The sequence below is a fragment of the Rutilus rutilus genome (genome assembly GCF_951802725.1).
Source record: "Rutilus rutilus genome assembly, chromosome: 16".
Lineage (NCBI taxonomy): Eukaryota > Metazoa > Chordata > Actinopteri > Cypriniformes > Leuciscidae > Rutilus > Rutilus rutilus.
In genome coordinates this window covers 37,279,646-37,284,645 of record NC_140224.1, presented here as the reverse complement: position 1 = coordinate 37,284,645, position 5,000 = coordinate 37,279,646, and the positions used below count along the sequence as shown (strand labels likewise).

The window sequence follows — 5,000 nt, the reverse complement described above, 5'->3', positions numbered from 1 at the left end:
ACCCGCTATATAGCAGTGCAGATTAATACATCTATGAACATGCAGAATGACAATCATATAAAACCAGAGAGGGAGTTATTCTGATGTTCAGATGCTGTCTATGACATGTCCAGGCAGGAACTCACCCCAAAATCAAAAGAAAAGAAGAAATTTTAGTGAAATTTAAATTTTTTCCATTTAATTTTAGTACAAATTTGAGAATTTGTATTAATTTTTTTTGCATTGTAACATTATTTTAATTACAATATTTAAAGTCCCCCTGTGATGAAAATCTAGCATTTAATGTTGTTTATATGTCTATGTGGTGTTATTAATGTGCTTTAAGACAAACCATGTGTAAATTCGACACCATTGCAGAGTATTTTCTTGTCACAAACTTCCTTGTAACCAATCAGATCAACGTGTGATCGTCAACCAGTGGATCTCTGAGCTGAGTGAGTGAGTGGAGGCGGGGCTCATTTGCATATTCATAGAACCGCGAACCGGGTGTCGAGTTACATTCAAGATATTTTAAGGCATGAAGACAATTTTATAAGGTAACCGTTTTTTGGTGATCAAAGATGAGTTTTAAGGGATAAAATGACTGACTACAGGGGGACTTTACAGCAATTTTTGCACACTTTTTTTATCTAAATAAAATAAAATAATATATTATTTAAATTGTAAAGCTATTGTGTCCATCTTTATTCAGAAGCTCTTAACCGCAGTTTCCTCAGCTCTCGGTGATGTGGGATGACGGAGCTTTCCAGGGATTTGTTTGGTTGTTTAAACTCTGACACCTGAAAATCCTTCTTAATCTTCCAAAGCAAAATGACATTTGGGATGCTGAGAGACTCCAGGGGGCGGAGCTAAGCCAGGACCAGGTGTGACGCTCTGATTGGCTGGCACTCTGCCGAACGGAGCCGTTTGATTGGCTCTCACACAAACTCACACTCCAGCCAAGAAGTGACTGAAGAAACCACTTTAACCTTTTCTCTTCTGAGGAAACGGATCGATATTCAAGACATCAAACGCTTGACCAATCAGCACACAGACGATCAGCTCTTCACTGTTCATGTAATTTGACACCTACACTTCTGTAATCTCACATACTGAAAAATACACAGACGATTGAGCATCATTATGAGGCTCACGGCTGTGAACACAGAGAAGAAGAAAACACACTCGTTTGATCCTGAGACAGACCTCACACTTTATACACAGCAAATGTCAGTCCAAGACTTAGAAAGCTTATGCTTTTGTTCAATTTCAGCTGGATTTCTTGGTTAATATGTTGAAACAAATACTGTATTGTCTTTCTTTTTGTAACTGTCTGATTGAAAAGCATCAATAAAAAGAGTTAAAGTAAAAAAGCTTAAAAACGTGTTTCTGCGACGGTGTTTCCTCAGGGATATTAAAATGATTATACAGTCTGATGACGAACAGAAAGCATCCCAGAATAATCCGCATGTACACTCTCACTCGTTCAGGGATTTTTAATAGCACCAAATGTATGTTGTTGCATGTGTTTAAAAAGCAAAAAAAACACACATTAAATAAATGGGTTGAGCTCTGAGGGAATGCATGAACTGGTATCAAATAAATACTGTGCATTGAAATGCATAAATGTAAATATAAACAGGAATGCAAATGCAAAGGTCAAATGCATCACGTTATTCAGTGAGACTAAAATGCACAGGAACTGGTTTAAGATATTAATATAAAGCTGCATGTATAAGTATGTCCACCTTCATCCACGATACATCAAATCTCTACGGCTTGATTGTTTGTTTCATCTCAAAATTGAACTATTATCGTGCAGCTGTAATGCGACTATGAAGATATTAAGATGTTTTAAATATTAACGTCATGATTTTCTGTAAAGCTGAGGAACTGATTGGCTTCCGAAAAGTCAGGTGACCATGAAAGCTGTTTAAAGATCACGCAGAAAACATCATTAATGATGAATTATATGCAATAACAGGAAGATTAATGTACGGTTGTTGACGTGCTAAATGTACCGTAAATGCATCATCAGATGTGTGTGATCTTACTCTGTCACACTCAAATCCTTGTGTGCGTTAAACGTGCCTCGACCAATCAGAGCCTCGTTAAAGCCACAGGTGTGTGACACACTCACACACAGATATAGCAACAATGTCAATAATCTGAGGCCGTATCTCACTGTTTTAACTGCTCACACACAAACAAGTGTGTGTGTGTGTGTTTCAACACACTACTAACTAACTCAACCAGGCCCCGCCCCTTTATTCTGCGTATGAAAATGTATTTCGCACAATTCTTATTAAAAATATGTAATTTGTCTTTATGAGAATGGGATTATTGAGCTGTTTTTCTTCCTTTATGAATGTTGACTTTAATGCTGTTAATGAAGAATATGATCAGATCCGACTGTGTTTGTTTCTCAGCAGCGAGCTCATGCTGTTCTCCTTCAGGTCCTCTAGGTCAGTGTGCAGGAGAACGCAGACCTCGTCTGGTATTCAGATCTGAGTTTTATAATCATCTCACAGAAGCAGAGGCAGAAACACACACACTTTAATATTACGATTTGTCTTTATACACACACACACAGAGTAACCTCCACTAACTCTCTCACTCTCTCACTCACACACACAGAGTAACCTTCACTCACTCACTCACTCACTCACTCACTCACACACTAACCTCCACTAACTCTCTCACTCACACACACAGAGTAACCTTCACTCACTCACTCACTCACTCACTCACTCACTCACTCACACACTAACCTCCACTCACTCACTCACTCACTCACTCACTAACCTCCACTCACTCACTCACTCACTCACTCACTCACACACACACAGAGTAACCTCCACTAACTCGCTCACTCGCTCACTCACTCACTCACTCACTCACTCACTCACTCACTCACTCACAGAGTAACCTCCACTAACTCTCTCACTCACACACACAGAGTAACCTTCACTCACTCACTCACTCACTCACTCACTCACTCACTCACTCACTCACTCACTCACTCACTCACTCACTCACTCACACACTCACTCACACACACACACACACACACTAACCTCCACTCACTCACTCACTCACTCACTCACACACACACACACACACTAACCTCCACTCACTCACTCACTCACTCACTCACTCACTCACTCACTCACTCACTCACTCACTCACTCACTCACAGAGTAACCTCCACTAACAGGACCTGAGCTGCGTCTGTGGATATTATGGAGAAACACTGGGGTCTTTAGTTCACTGGTGTAATAATTACCATTCAAAACTATCCATTAACATAATACCACTTCATTAGTGCATCTCTGATCTCACAGGTGGAACACACACACACACACACACACACACACACACACACACACTCACTGTGAAACACAATCCCGCTGGAAACATCAGCGATCGACCCAAACGTCATGTGATCACGCTCATTAGATGTGCTAATGAAGGAATTGTGACATTTATTCAACACGTCGTAATGATCCTAAAAACAGGCTTCACTTTCACAGTGGAAAATTCAATGTCTCTTTTCTGTGTGGATGTTAAATGACCAGCGCATGTTTAACATGAGATTCATCAGCAGTTTCATGATAAAACACTTTCCAGTGAAATGAAGCATCAGTCACAGGTGTAATGGTCAGACACACACACACACACACACACACAGAGATGCGTTCTGATTGACAAGGATTGTCAAGGGCAACAGGATGCATTTCTATTTTTAAGTGAGGCGAGTGTGAGGTGCGGCACGTGCCTTCAGGCTCAAACACACACACACACACACACACACACACACACACGTCGTCAAACATGCAACTAACCCAATGCAACTAGGGATGTTAACCGATGACCGTTTGACCGATGGTTGACCGTATCAACATTAACCGATCAAAGTTGTCGGCAGTCAGTAAAAAAAAAAAGAAAAAAGTGATCTCTAAATTAGGCTATTATAGAGCGTGGACTAAACGCTACTACAGTTAGCCATCTCATTCCAAGATCTTTTTGTGTGAAGTGAACAAATCCCTCACACTCAATTTTTCATAACTCGCCTGTTTGTACTTAATAAACCAATAAAAACATTTGGCGCGAGGTCACAGCGTTTGGGTTCGCGTTGGGTAGCGTTTTGTCCTCCACTGCGCCGTGTTTGCGGGACTCATGTTTCGCGCTGTAGGGGATTTAAAAAAAGTGACATGAGTGGAAGGGCGGCAGTGTGTGTGTGTGTGTGTGTAAGCGGGAGGCAGAGCGGCAGTGTGTGTGTAAGCGGGAGGCAGAGCGGCAGAGAGATGCGACAGAGTTATGGGTTCGATCAGCAGTCAGTTCTCCGCTCCACACACACAGGAACCCAGACCGACCTCTCCCACAGCCAATAACCTCTCTCCTCCTTCTCTCCACTAACCGAGGAAGAAGTATCTAAACTTCTCCTCTCCAGTCATCCTCCCACCTGTCCTCTAGACCCCATCCCCTCACACCTTCTACAAGCCATCTCTCCCACACTTCTCCCAGCACTCACACACATCATCAACTCATCCCTCCATACTGGCGTTTTCCCTACAGCATTCCAGCAGGCTCGGGTAACTCCACTGCTGAAACCAACATTAAACACATCACTTATAGAGAATTAAAGACCTGTCTCTCTCCTACCATTCATTGCGAAAACACTTGAACGAGTTTCTTTCAACCAAGTAACATCCTTCCTGTCTCTGAACAACCAGCTGGACGTCAACCAATCCAGCTTCAAGAAAGGGCATTCGACCGAGACTGCATCACTGTCGGTCACAGAAGCCCTACGGATCGCAAAAGCTGCTCCCAAATCCTCAGTTCTCATTCTCCTGGATCTGCTGCCGACATGGATGAAGAAACATCACCTGCAGCTCAACCTGGCAAAGACTGAGCTTCTCGTCCTCCCTGCCAATCCGTCTCTGCAGCACGACTTCACCATCCAGCCAGATTCATTATCAATCACCCCATCAAGATCAGAAATCTGAGTGATATTGGAT

General features: G+C 42.2%; 1 protein-coding gene across 3 annotated transcripts in view; it reads right to left on the bottom strand.

Annotated features, from left to right (window-relative positions):
* Positions 1-5,000, bottom strand: part of rgs7b (regulator of G protein signaling 7b) — a gene marked incomplete at its 3' end in the record, with an annotated part of 48,059 nt that overhangs the window by 27,688 nt on the left and 15,371 nt on the right. The window lies entirely within an intron of this gene.